The following is a 14,479-nucleotide window of genomic DNA, read 5'->3' on the forward strand; positions in this document are numbered from 1 at the left end:
CAAGACAAAGACAATCATACTGAATATTAAATGACAGTCATTAGCCTTTTCTAAGAAAGGCACTTTAGATACAAAGCTATGGAATGGCTGAATGTAAAAGGATGGACCAAGTTGCCCCACAATTTTGTTGCCTTAAGCATGTTAAAATATTCCACAATTGCGCATCTGAAACTCTGAAATCCAAAATTCTTAGTGTACCAAAAATTTAGATAATGGTTTCAGCTCAAATATTTGTCACACTTTTGGCAGAAAATCTGACCTTAACTGACCTAAAGTCACCTTTCTTTACATTCCTTCTTATGCTTCCTACGGTGAAGGTTCCTATTGTATAAGACGTATTAATGAATTTGTTTGCAAAGTTCTGTGTCCCCCCCAAAGGAAACATTTCATAATATAGAAATTGTGAGAAGTTACATTTCATTTGCAAGTAGTTCTTCTATCTCCCCTCTCTTAAGATAGTATACTTCCCTGCTCCCTTGATGTAGGGCCTGACTGTGTTACTTGCTCAGCCATTCGGACATGAGCAGGTAAGATAAATCCCATCTCTAACCAGAAACTTCAATCTGAACACAAATTTGCATGGATCATTTTCTCCTTCCCTTGCACTTCCATTGTAAGCAAGAGAAAAGTATGCGTTAGATAGAACCCATTCTTTTGGCCTAGATCCTCGAATTAAGAAAAAACAGGCAGAATTACCCCCGTTAACCCATAGCTACCAACAATTTTCACGTACAATGAGTAAGAAATAAATAATGTTGATAAGCTGTTCTTTGCTTTGCCATGACCATGCTTTGTCTTGCTGTGCAAAAACAGACTAATAGTAATATATCACGTTGTGTTTTTAAAAATCCATCCTAAATAAAAATAAAAATCCATCCTCCTCTCAGTACTAAAGCACACTAGCCTCAATGGCTTGGGGTAGGCAGTGAGTGTATTCATACGAGTCAATGCGGTCTTGGTCCAACTAGCTCAGCAGCTTGGTGGAACACTGGAGAAGGTCCTTGGCTATATCCACCCAGGTTTGGTGTGTACACAGAGAGTAGGGTGACAAAATGGTGAAGGGTGTTTTTCAATATGCAGAAGGAGACTTTTTTTTTTTCATTTCCAGAAAATTTCTTTTGCCTGTCTTCTCCCTTCCCATTTTCCAGCTATCTCTCCCAGTCCCCAAGACAAAGAACTACCTACCTGGATTTGAAATAATCAGACATCTTGATTTTGCTGGCAGGAAGGATCATTGTTAAAAGACAGAAACTCGGGATCCCTGGGTGGCACAGTGGTTTGGCGCCTGCCTTTGGCCCAGGGCGCGATCCTGGAGACCCGGGATCAAATCCCACGTGGGGCTCCCGGTGTATGGAGCCTGCTTCTCCCTCTGCCTGTGTCTCTCCCTCTGTGTGTGTGTGTGTGTGTGTGTGTGTGTGTGTGTGACTGTCATAAAAAAAAAGAAACTCGTGATGTAGTCTCTCTCTCTCTTTGGTTACATTTTCAAGTAAATTGTCTGATTTTTTTTTCATTTTTTAAATTAATTGATTAATTAATTAATTAATTAATTAATCTGAGAGAGAGAGAGGAAGAGCACTAGCAGAAGTAGGGGCAGAGAGAGAGGAAGAAGCGGACTCCCCGCTGAGCAGGGAGCCACATATAGGGCTCCATCCCAAGGCCCCGAGATCACGACCTGAGCAGAAGGCAGTCCCCTCATCAGCGGAGCCGCCCAAGTGCCCCCTGGTGTCTGATTCTTAGAACAGACTCAAATCTGTGTCTCTCATTGTCTCTTCTTAATCATGCTTGAAAACAATGGTTATTGCACCAGATTCCTGAACAGAGCAGGTGATAAGATGCCAGCATGTATATTTGGAGGAAGAAGGACGTCTCATTTATGTCTTATGTATTAAATTCATGTCCTTACTTAGTTTTATCATCACAATTTCTGTTAGGGTTAACACATTGTAATAATAAAGTATTAATTATTTTCCCATTGTAGAACCCTGTTGGTCAGGGATCGCTGTACTAATTCCTCCCTTTTTTGATAACTTATTTTATCATCAGGATCATTGATAAATACAGCATAAGACTTAATTATTGCAAAATATTCAGACAATACATTTGTGTTTCTCTGTATCTGTCTCCTAAAATCTGAAATCTCCTTTCCTAAAAAATATGTTGATCAACATAGTGCCTTATAACAGAAAGCATTTTATGTGGTATTTAAGAGTGAATGCATTGGAGTCAGACAGGTCTGAAATTGAATTCTGAAGCTTCTGTTTATTGTATGTGAACTTAGTGATTCTTTTAGCCCCAGTAACTTCACTTGTTGATAAAATTGGAACAGCAGTATATATCTTATTGAGTTGCTGGGACAATTTTATAATATAATGATTTGGAACAATTAACTATATATCTGGCATTTCACAAGTATTTAATTAATCTTTGTCATTATTGTCATGAAAATATCTTTAAAAATAGATGTGCTATGAGCACCTGGGTATCTCAGTGGTTGAACATCTGCCTTTGATTCAGGTTGTGATCCTGGGGTCCTGGGATCAAGTCCCTTATCGGGCTCCCCTCAGGGAGCCTGCTTCTCCCTCTGCCTGTGTCTCTGCCTCTCTCTGTGTGTGTCTCTCATGAATAAATAAAATCTTAAAAAATAAAAATAAAACAATAAAAATACATATTCTATGATTTCTTCCTCTGCATTTTATTTCAGTTCAGGAATCTGCATTTTTAAAAAATCTCACAGCAATACAGAATTTTGAAACTCATTTACTTTTTAACATCGATATATTAGAGCTTGTTTCGAGTTGCTATTTTTTTTTTTTTTTGGTTTTGGGGTTTGTTTGTTTTAGATATTTCTTAGTTTATCCTCTGTTGTTTTCTTTTATTTATCATCCACTTTACCTCTCTGTTAATGACTGATATTCCTCATCATCTTGGCTTTTCTTATTTAGCCTCAGGGTTTTGTTTTCCCTCACCTTTTTACATAATTCCACATAAATTCCATTATATTTTTTCTCAAATATTATCTTTATTAGTTTTGAGGTTTTACTACATGTGGGGGAAAAAGTCTCCTACATTATTATGACTGGAGGGCAAATTACAATTGTATCATGCTAGTAGTGTTTTAATTAAATTGTACATAGCAGGGGTAAGGACCACATAGACTTCTCATAGGACTCTCCAGGCATCCACAGAGACCCATTCATGGCAAATGATTTTATACTTAGTATAGAGGAATATCATTTTGAAGACTACACCTGGTTAGTGGTATTTTTTCAAGCATCTGCTTTTGCTATTTATGCCATTAAACTTCATTTATGCTGACTAAAAAGGTAATGCTTAGAATTTTGTAGAAATAAGTAACATCTTAATTTACTTATTTGTTTAAAGACTTATTTATTTGAGAGAGAGAGAATACATGTATGAGTGAGGAGGGTGGGACAGAGGGAAAGAATCTTCAAGGAGATTCCCTGCTCACCTGGGAGCTCAATCCAGGCTCCATCTCAAGACCCATGAGATCATGACCTGAGCCAAAACCAGGAATCATACACTTAACTGCTTAACCCATTTCTTAAAATGAAATGCTATTTTATTTCATTATAAAATGTTACCCTTATTACAGTCAGAGGGAGTGGGAAATACAACTCATTCTAGTCTATGGTATCCTACAATAAACATTTCTAGAAATCAAGCAGAGTGAATTTTGTGTTCTGTGACTATGGCTCTGAAAGGTTCTTCTCCATCTGTGATTTTTCTCATTTTACAGGAACGTTTGCTTCTCTGAAAGAAAGACAACTGGAGGATGATTGATGTTCCAGGTAGTCCATGCTTTTGCTCACAGATTTTTGACTGGGTATCAACAAGTGGCTCAGTCAACTTAACTACACTGGAAGATGGGGAATATGCAAGAGCACATGGGTATTTGATAACTAGTGAGTATCTCAGCCACAAAAATCTTTATCAGATTTTTCAAGGTTTCATTCTATTATCCTTTGGCTTGGGATTTTTTAAAAGATTTTACGTATTAGAGAGGGAGAGAGCGAGTGAGCAAAAGCCAACACAAGCTGGGGAAAAGGCAGAAGGAGAGGGAGAAGCAGATGCCCCACTGAGCAGGGTGCCCCACACAGAGGTCCCTCCCAGGATGACCCTGAGATCATGACCTGAGCTGAAGGCAGATGCTTAACTGACTGAACCACCCTGGTGCCCCGATTTGGATTGGAAATTTTTAAGGTGGGAGCCCAACTGTATCGTTTGCTTTTTCTGAATCTATTAGGATGTTCATGTCTTTTATTTCTTCTGTTTGTATAATAAATTAAATCAATTGATTTTACAATAGTAATTCTTTGTTCCTTTCATTCCGTGGTCATATCATTATTTAAATATATCGCTGGATTCGGTTTGCTAATGTTTTAACATTTTTTCCCTCTTTGCTAATAAAATACGTTAGTCTGTATTTTATGTACATATAATGTTTTGTCAGATTTTAATATTAAAATTATGTTGGCTCACTGTAGCAGGGTTTCCTCTTTTTTTTTTTTTTTTGTCTTTTTCTTCTCCAGGAAAGCTTACATACAATTGGTGAAATATTCTCTTTAAATATGAATAATTAATAAGACAAGCCATATGTGAATAGAATTTTAGTTTAAAATTCAATTTTTAAAAACTATACAGCAAAGTTTTCATATTTTTTACTATTTTTACTTAAGATTGTTTTTCAAACAACTTCTATCATTTAATTATAAGTTTATTATTATAAAAGTTGCTCTAAAATACTCTGAGTTTTGAAATGTCTACAGAACTTAAAGTGAATTTCCAATTTTTATTCTTGATATTAGGAGCATGTTTCCTTTCATTTTTTCTTAATTAATCATGCTGTCTTTTTGATGTTTTGTGTATATGTGTGTGTGCATGTGTTTAAGCAATTTTTGAAAAACTATTTATTTTGTGATGTACCCCTAGTCCAAAGTAACTATGTTTTAAAAATTGAGGGCCAAAAAACTTACAAAAATCTATTCAGTTCCACCTAAAAACAATGGTACCTGGAAAATACTCCTTACTATTAAGTCTGGCCTATGAGGTTAAGATTCTAAGGCATTCCTAAATCATGGTGCTCTGAAAAATATATGCGTTTCTGCTGGTATTGTGTGATATTTCTGTTTGTTTCAAATTTAACCCTTTAAATGAATAATTTATTCCTTTGGAGTTTCCTTATTGTAAGTTGCTTTCTGTATACTTAGTTATTGTCTCTGTCATCATAACTAACTTTCTTTCTTTAGGCTTACTTATGCAGTTTTACCTGTTTTTTTTTTCTTTTTATTATTAGCCCTTAATTTCTAATATGGACATTTAATGCTGTAAATTTCCTACTGATCACTTCTTTTACTGAATTGAAAAAGATGTTATATTCATTTTTTAAAAATTTCAGCTCATTTAATATTAATTTTAAAAAGTATACCAATGAATTTAAAAACTTGAGCAAAGCTAATATATTTCAAAAATTTTCTCTTAAATTTTTTTCTCTTTAACAATACTTAGGAAATTTGGTTATATCTTTAATAATAGTATTACATAATATTTCTTTTGGAGTTTATATCAAAAATAAAACAGAAATTTTAATATATCTAATTATTTTGTAATGAAGTGTCAGGCAAATACCAAGCAACCTTGACTGGTAATTTCACTGTGGGACAAAATCAAATTTAAATTATTTTCATCCTGAATTATTTCAGATGAAAAACATCTTAGTTTTTAAAATGTTAAAGAAATTCAGAGATATTTTAAAAGATATACTATTAAAGAAAACTAGCATTAATGACCACACCTCTTGCATATATAAGATCCCTTCTCTATTATGTAAGTTAGTCTTTCACAGAAATTTTACCTTTTGATTATTTCTTTATCAAACAACGTGTCAAATAATATCAGATGACATTTTTAAGAGTAGAACTAACTGGGAAACAATTATTTATTCTTCACTTTGTGATTCAAGTGGTTATCTGGCGATAAAACTAAAATATATCAATAACTATGGGAAGCAGATGAAGTGCTTACAATGCTTGTGCTCTGGCAGAGTGGCTTTTTTCACATTCTTTTTAAAATTTTGATTATTATACTACTGTTCTATAAATCTAGCTTTCCCCTGAACCTTTTGTTAAAATCACAAAAATATAAATACAGATGAAAAGTCTTTATCGAAAAATGAACAAACCAAACCCTACAATATATAAACATAATTCTACATCATGATCAAGTGAGACTTGTGAGGAATTCAAAGTTTGTCAAAATCCAAAAATTTGTTAATGAAATACATCGTATCAATAGAATAGAAAAAAATTATCTGATCATTTCAATAACCACAGAAAAAGCATTTGGCAAAATCAAACACCTTTCAAAAAAAACTTCCTCTAACCACAACAGCATCTACAAACGATTCACAGTTAACATCACATGTGATGATTAATGAATAGTTATTTTCCTCCCAAAACTTAGAATAAGAAAAGGATGTCTGCTCTATTTCTATTAAGCATCATATTGGAAGTTCTATTTATGGCAATTAGGTAAGAGAAATAAATAAAGGTATCCAGCCTGGAAAACAAAGTGTAAAACTATCCCCATTTCTGGGTGCCATGATCTTATATATAAAAAATCTTTTTATTATTGTTTTTTTGGTGGAGTACAATTTGCTAACATATATCATATCACCCAGTGCTCATACCACCAAGTGCCCCCCTCAATGCCCACCACCCAGTAACCCCAATCCCCCGCCCACCTCCCCTACCACCACCCCTTGTTCATCTCCCAGAGTTAGGTGTCTCTCATGTTTTGTCACCCTCACTGATATTTTCACTCATTTCTCTCCTGTGCTTTTCTTCTCTTTCACTGATTTTTATATTCCCCAAATGAATGAGACTATATAATGTTTGTCCTTCTCCGATTGACTTATTTCACTCAGCACAATACCCTCCAGGTCCCTCCACGTCGAAGCAAATGGTGGGTATTTGTCGTTTCTAATGGCTGAGTAATATTCCACTTGTATACCTAGACCACATCTTCTTTATCCATCATCTTTCGATGGGCACCGAGGCTCCTTCCACAGTTTGGCTATTGTGGACATTGCTGCTAGAAACATTGGGGTGCAGGTGTCCCAGCGTTTCACTGCATCTGTATCTTTGGGGTAAATTCTCAGCAGTGCAATTGCTGGGTCATAGGGCAGGTCTATTTTTAACTCTTTGAGGAACCTCCACACAGTTTTCCAGAGTGGCTGCACCAGTTCACATTCCCACCAACAGTGCAGGAGGGTCCCCCTTTCTCCGCATCCTCTCCAACATTTGTTGTTTCCTGTCTTGTTAACTTTCCCCATTCTCACTGGTGTGATGTGGTATCTAATTGTAGTTTTGATTTGTATTTCCCTGACGGCAGGTGATGTGGAGCATTTTCTCATGTCCTTGTTGGCCATGTCTATGTCTTCTGCAGTGAGATTTCTGTTTAAGTCTTTTGCCCATTTCATGATTGGATTGTTTGTTTCTTTGGTGTTGAGTTTAATAAGTTCTTTATAGATCTTGGATACTAGCCCTTTATCTGATACGTCATTTGCAAATATCTTCTCCCATTCTGTAGGTTGTCTTTTAGTTTTGTTGACTGTTTCTTTGCTGTGCAAAAGCTTCTTATCCTGATGAAGTCCCAATAGTTCATTTTTGCTTTTGTTTCTTTTGCCTTCGTGGATGTATCTTGCAAGAAGTCACTGTGGCCAAGTTCAAAAAGGGTGTTGCCTGTGTTCTCCTCTAGGATTTCGATGGAATCTTGTCTCACATTTAGATCTTTCATCCATTTTGAGTTTATCTTTGTGTATGATGCAAGAGAGTGGTCCAGTTTCATTCTTCTGCATGTGGATGTCCAATTTCCCCAGCACCATTTATTGAAGAGACTGTCTTTCTTCCAGTGGGTGTCTTTCCTGCTTTGTCAAGTGTTAGTTGACCATAAGGTTGAAGGTCCTCTTCTGGGTTCTCTACTCTGTTCCATTGATCTATGTGTCTGTTTTTGTGCCAGGACCACACTGTCTCGATGATCACAGCTTTGTAGTACAACCTGAAATCTGGCATTGTGATGACCACAGCTATGGTTTTCTTTTTCAGTATTCTCCTGGCTATTCGGGGTGTTTTCTGATTCCACACAAATCTTAAGATGATTTGTACCAACTCTCTGAAGAATGTCCATGGTATTTTGATAGGGATTGCATTGAACGTGTACATTGCCCTGGGTAACATTGACATTTTCACAATATCAATTCTGCCAATCCATGAGCATGGAATATTTTTTCCATCTCTTTGTGTCTTGCTCAATTTCTTTCAGAAGTGGTCTGTAGTTTTTGGGGTATAGATCCTTTACCTCTTTGGTTAGGTTGATTCCTAGGTATCTTATGCATTTGGGTGTAATTGTAAATGGGATTGACTCCTTAATTTCTCTTTCTTCAGTCTCGTTGTTAGTATATAGAAATGCCACTGACTTCTGGGCATTGAATTTGTATCTTGCCACACTGCCAAATTGCTGTATGAGTTCTAGCAATCTTGGGGTGGAGTCTTTTGGGTTTTTTATGTACAGTATCATGTCATCTGCGAAGAGGGAGAGTTTGAATTTTTCTTTGCCAATTTGAACGCCTTTTATTTCTTTTGTTGCCTGATTCCTGAGGCTAGGACTTCCAGTACTATGTTGAATAGCAGTGGTGAGAGTGGAAATCCCTGTCTTATTCCTGATCTTAGGGGAAAGGCTCCCAGTGCTTCCCCATTGAGAATATTTGCTGTGGGATTCTCGTAGATGGCTTTTAAGATGCTGAGGAATATTCCCTCTCTCCCTACACTCTGAAGAGTTTTGATCAGGAATGGATGCTGTATTTTGTTAAATGCTTTCTCTGCCTCTATTGAGAGGATCAGATGGTTCTTGTTTTTTCTCTTGCTGATATGGTCAGTCACATTGTTTTACGTGTGTTGAACCAGCCTTGCATCCCGGGTATAAATCCCACTTGGTCATGGTGAATAAACTTCTTAATATATTGTTGGCTTCTATTGGCTAGTATCCTGTTGAGAATTTTTACATCCATGTTCATCAGGGATATTGGTCCCTAATTCTCCTTTTTGGTGGGGTCTTTGGTTTTGGAATTAAGGTGATGCTGGCCTCATAGAGGAAGTTTGGAAGTACTCCATTTCTTTCTATCTTTTAAACAGCTGTAGTAGAATAGGTACAGTCTCTTCTTTAACCGTTTGATAGAATTCCCCAGGGAAGCCATCTGGCCCTGGACTTTTTGTGTCTTGGGAGGTTTTTGATGACTGCTTCAATTTCCTCCCTGGTTATCGGCCTGTTCAGATTTTCTATTTCTTCCTGTTCCAGTTTTGGTAGTTTGTGGTTCTCCAGAAATCTGTCCATTTCTTCTAGATTGCCTAATTTATTGGCATATAGCTGCTCATAATCTGTTTTTAAAATCGCCTGTATTTCCTTGGTGTTGGTAGTGATCTCCCCTTTGTCATTCATGATTTTATTAATTTCAGTCTTTTCTCTCTTCTTTTTAATAAGGCTGGCTAATGGTTTATCTATGTTATTCTTTCAAAGAACCAACTCCTGGTTTTGTTGATCAGTTCCTCAGTTCTTCTGGTCTCTATTTCATTGAGTTCTCCTCGAATCTTTTTTAACCCTCTTCTTCTGCTGGGTGTAGAATCTATTTGCTGTCTTTTCTCCAGCTCCCTGACAATTGGCTTTCTGACATTGAATTGTAATCCAAATTTTGTAACTCTGTGGGAGAGAGGACTGTTTCTGATTCTTTCCTTTGAGGTGAGTTTTTTCCTTCTAGCCATTTTGCTCAGTGCAGAGTGGCCAAAAACAAGTTGTATTGGGAAAAGGAGAAAAAGAGAGAGGAGAAAGAAGAAAAGAAAAGAAAAAGAAAAAAAAAAGAAGAAAAGCGGGAGGGGAAGCAAACAGAAAACAAAGAACAAGGGAGGTATCCTCTGATTCTATATACTGTAAATCCCTCGACTTCCCCTGGAAGTTTCCAGTGCTGCTTGGTCAATAACTAGCTTTTCCCCTGACCTTCTAGCTGGTCTTCTGGGGGAGGGGCCTGCTGTGCTGTATTGGGAAAAGGAGAAAAAGAAGAGAAAGAAGCAAAGAAAAACAACAGAAACAAACAGGAAAGAAAGAACAAGGGGAGTATCCTCTGATTCCATATACTGTAAATCCCTCAGACTTCCCCTGGAACTTTCCAGGCTGCTTGGTCAATAACTTGCTTTTCCTCTGACCTTCTAGCTGGTATTATGGGGGAGGGGCCTGCTGTGCTGATTCTCAGGTGTGTACACCTGGGGGAGCTGCCCAGCCCTCTGCCAGGTCTACGGTTCAGTGGGATTCTTTATCCTGTGAGGCCCCTGCTCAGGCCCAGGTACAGGGTGACACTAGGAGGGACAACCACAGTGGCGGCAGCCAGCTGTCCAGCCCTGGAGTCAGCTCCCACAGTAACTACTGCAGCTCCCAGTGTGCAAGGGTCCGGGTGGTCCGCGGTAGGGTCGCCGAACTACACAGCTCGGGGCCACCCAGCGGCAGGAGAGACCTGGCTGTCCTGTGTCCTCCCGGCCTCTGCCTGTCCCGGGGGAGCCCCGGATCCTCGGCTGTGTCCCCCGGTGCCCTGGGCTCCGGGCCTGCGACACTGTGAATGGACCTAAAGTACCACGATGTGTAATTTAAAAGCATCAGAGTCAATTTTGTGTGAAACTAACTTATCCTTTATTACAATAAAACTCTATAAGCTATTACACAGGTTAAAGAATATATAGAAAATATATAGAAAATATAGAAACAGTGAAATGACACGGGAGGGCAAGCCTCTGTTGGGCTGCAGCCATCACGAGCCCCGTGGTGGGAGCTGGGGCGGGCTCCCAAGGTGGTCAGGGGGCTGCTCAGGGGTCGAAGCCAGTTGTTCGGGAGGAAGGTGGTGGCTCTGGCACTCTGGGGACCCCTATTGCAGGCGCCGGGGCCTACTCCTCCGGGGTGGCCGCGGGTGCAGGTGGCTCCTCCTCATTGGGGCAGGGAACCATAGGTTCGACCAGCTCGTGCACTACTTTCACCTCAGGAGCCAGCATCTCGGCCTTGACCAGGTCCTCGTCTCCAGAATCCAGGATCACCTCAGACCCTGAGCCTTCCCCTGGCTCCACATTTGGAGCTGGGGCGGGCTCTTCGGGTGGTTCAAGGGGATTCTCCGGCCCTGAGGCCGGTTGCTCCATCGAGTTAGGAGGCGGCTCGGGCACATCCACAACCTCGAGAGCAGGGGCTGGCGCCTGCTCCTCCTCTAGGGCTCCCAGAGGTGCAGGGGGCTCCTCCAGGGCAGAGCAGTGAACTAGAGCAGTGACCACTATCTGCAGGGGCTTCGCCTCCCCAGCGGGCGCCTCAGCGTGGGCCGAGCCCTCAGACTCAGCAGCCAGGATGGCCTCGAACTCCCCAGGCCCCGACGGGGCAGTAGGCCCCACGGTTGGAGCTGGGGCGCGCTCCAGAGCGGGTTCAGGGTGGTTTCCTCGGGCCGAAGCTGCAGCTCCAAGAAGACAAAGTATCACCACCAGGAAGGACTTTCCATGTCCCTCCCAAGTCAAGGCAACTCTTCCCACCGCTCCACGTGTGTGAGGGCAAGAGCCCTGGGAGGTGTCCTCAGCCCATAGGGTGGGGTGTGAGCCCACCCCCTGCTCCCGGCCTAGCTGCACGGAGGCTGGATCTGCGGGGCCTCCCCGTCCCCAGCTCGGCCACCCCCAGTCCTCCTCACCCCCAGCCTCTGGCTTCACTGCATGGAGGCGTCTGAATTGCCTGAGGCAACGCAGGGCACGGAGTTCCATGTCTGAGCCTAGCATGTGCTGTCTTAGGAATCGCAGAAGTTTCATGAGGGAGGGAAATTCTGGGAGCTGACAAAAGTCGTCCAGGTAATGATCCAGCCATATTTCCAGCATGTAGGAGATGGCCCTGGGGAGGGACAGGCAGGCACAGGCATCAGAAGACAGGGCTCCGTCGCATGCAGGTGTCCCGGGGAAGCCCTGCAGGACCTGGGGCCCGGCCTCCCACGCGGGGCTATCGGAGGCCCGTCCTGCTCCTCGTCCCCCGGCCACCTGGCGGTCCTGCCTGCCACAGGCCTGCTCCCCGAGGAGGGGCTGGCACGCAGCCTCTGTGCGGGGAGCCCACGCCCAGGGGGTGACCATCACCGTCTCTCCTGGGGAAGCGGGGCTCCCTCCTCAGCCTGGTCCCTGCCCACCTGCCCCTTGAGTCCACCAGCAGGCGTCGGGGAATGGGGGGCGTCGGGCCTGTCATTGCCCTCACTGCACACACTGTCACTCTGGGAAGTTCCAAGCCAGGAGGGCTCGGGCTCTGTGTCCTTCCAGGCCTTTCCAGGAGCCGCCCGGGACCGCCACTCTTTCCTCCCTCTCGAGGGGCCCCCAGGGGTGTCCTTCCACTGACTTTAATCTCCCTTCTCCCACGGGGCAGGGGCCGCCTGGTCCGGGAGCCCTCACTGGCCGTCCTGAGCACCTGCTGTGCCCCCGGGTCCAGGTGCCACCAGACTGGGGAGTGCGATACTCCCTACCCCCTCTGCTCGGGTCCCAGGTGTGGGGCAGAGAGAGGGTTGGGGGGTGCATGGAGAAGGTCTCCTTAGGGGTCCTAGTGCCTCCCACCAAGCCCGCACCCCATCCTGGCTCTCCTTCGCTCTTTTCCTGAAGGGCCCTTAGACCTTTACCCTGTCACGGGAATTGCAGATGTGTGGGGTGAGGGTGCTGCCCCCCCACCCCACAGCCCCCTCCCTGCCCTCCTGGAGAGGGAAGGCCCTCCTGCAGGAGCCGGAGTCACTCACAGTTTCCATCGCTGCAGGACCGCGACGTCGTCACCACAGGCACCTACGATGCACCTATACCTAGAGGAGGGTGGGGGCATCCCATGAATCGTCCTGTGGACGCGACTTCTCATCATGGGGGCTGTCACCCTCTGACCCTCGACTAGGCCGGAGCCCCGGGGGCCGTCAGCTCTGTGCGTGGGGCCATGGGCAGCTCCCGGAGAAGCGCCCGCACCTGCTGGGGCCTCCTGAAGGCTTGAGCATGAAAGGGCTCCGGCCAGGCCCATGGCCCATATCCGAGTGGGCCTGGGGTGGCCCCGGGGTCCCCCAGGCTGATTGCCCCAGGACACAGACCCCCGGTGGACTCTCAAACCTCCCTTTCAATGGGGAAACAGGCCAGCTCAGGACCCTGGTGACAAGGGGGCGGAGGAGGAGGCCCAGGCCTCGACACGGGGGAGGAGGACGGCTGCTGAGCACAGGCACAGCCCCTCTGGCCGACCCGCCACAGGCCAGGCCCCGGGGCTGCCCTCCAGGACCTCGCTAGGCCCTGGGTGACCCTGCTCCAGGCGGGGGGGCAGCCCGAGGCCGGGAAGCTCACACCATCCCCAGCCTCCCCACCAGCAGGTGGCCCAGCCCCGGGCTGCGGAGGGGCAGGTGCTCACTCGGTGAACAGCAGGTCCAGCACCTCGTCCGTGGTGGCGAATACAGGATAGTCATCTAAGAAACTGTAAATGGAGATGACGTCCCTGCGCAGCAAGGCGAGCATCAGTTGTCGGACTTCGTGTTTCAGCAGCTCTGTCCGGCTGGACTTCGTTGGGGCGATCCGATGCCCCTCCATGCCGAGGCCCCTGCACCCTGAGGTGGGACAGAGGGGACATGCAGCCTGCAGGGAGCCGCCGGGAGGCCTGGGATCCCGCCCTGGCAGGCCCTGCGCTGGGGGCCCAGTGGGCTTGAGGAGCTGGGGCTCCCTCTCCCGCTCAAGCTCCCTGCCTGTCTCTTACACAAACAGGACTAACTATCCAATAAAGAAACAATCTCAGAGGATAAATGTTCAACAAAATTTGGATCAATACAAGGACCTCAAGAGACACAGAGAGACCGAGACCGAGAGAGGCAGCCCCGGTGCAGAGAGCCCAGGCGGGACTCGATCCCGGGCCTCCGGGATCAGGGCCTGGGGGAAGGCAGGTGCTAACCCCCGGGCGACCAGGCCTCCCCTGCGGGCTCTATTCTGATGTTCCTACACATCTGTGCGCAGGGACTCTGCATCTGGCCCAGGCAGGGGCAGGGCCATGGGGTCAAGTGTGGGGAGGAGGGGATCCAGACTCATGTGGGAGCAGGAGTGTAGGGGAGCCCAGGGGGTAGCAGGCTGGCTTCTGGGACCCAGGGCCCTTCGTGCCGCATCGGGGCCCCGGGTGTCGGGGGGCCCAGCCCCTGCACTCACCTTGAGCCTGCGCTGGCCTCTGTTAGCTGCGCAGGGCACCTCCCTGCCCCTGGAGGCGGTGGGGCAGACGACCCCTTCCTCCCACTGGCACCCCACGACCCGGGTGGACCTCTGTGGAGACAGTGCCCGGCAGCCAGGCAGGAGGCCTCAGCGCCCGGTCTGGCCCCTCGGCTGGGCCGCACCCCCAGCTGCCTCCACCCAGACACCCCACA

Source organism: Nyctereutes procyonoides, unplaced genomic scaffold, assembly GCF_905146905.1.
Source record: "Nyctereutes procyonoides isolate TBG_1078 unplaced genomic scaffold, NYPRO_anot_genome, whole genome shotgun sequence".
Taxonomy (NCBI): Eukaryota; Metazoa; Chordata; class Mammalia; order Carnivora; family Canidae; genus Nyctereutes; species Nyctereutes procyonoides.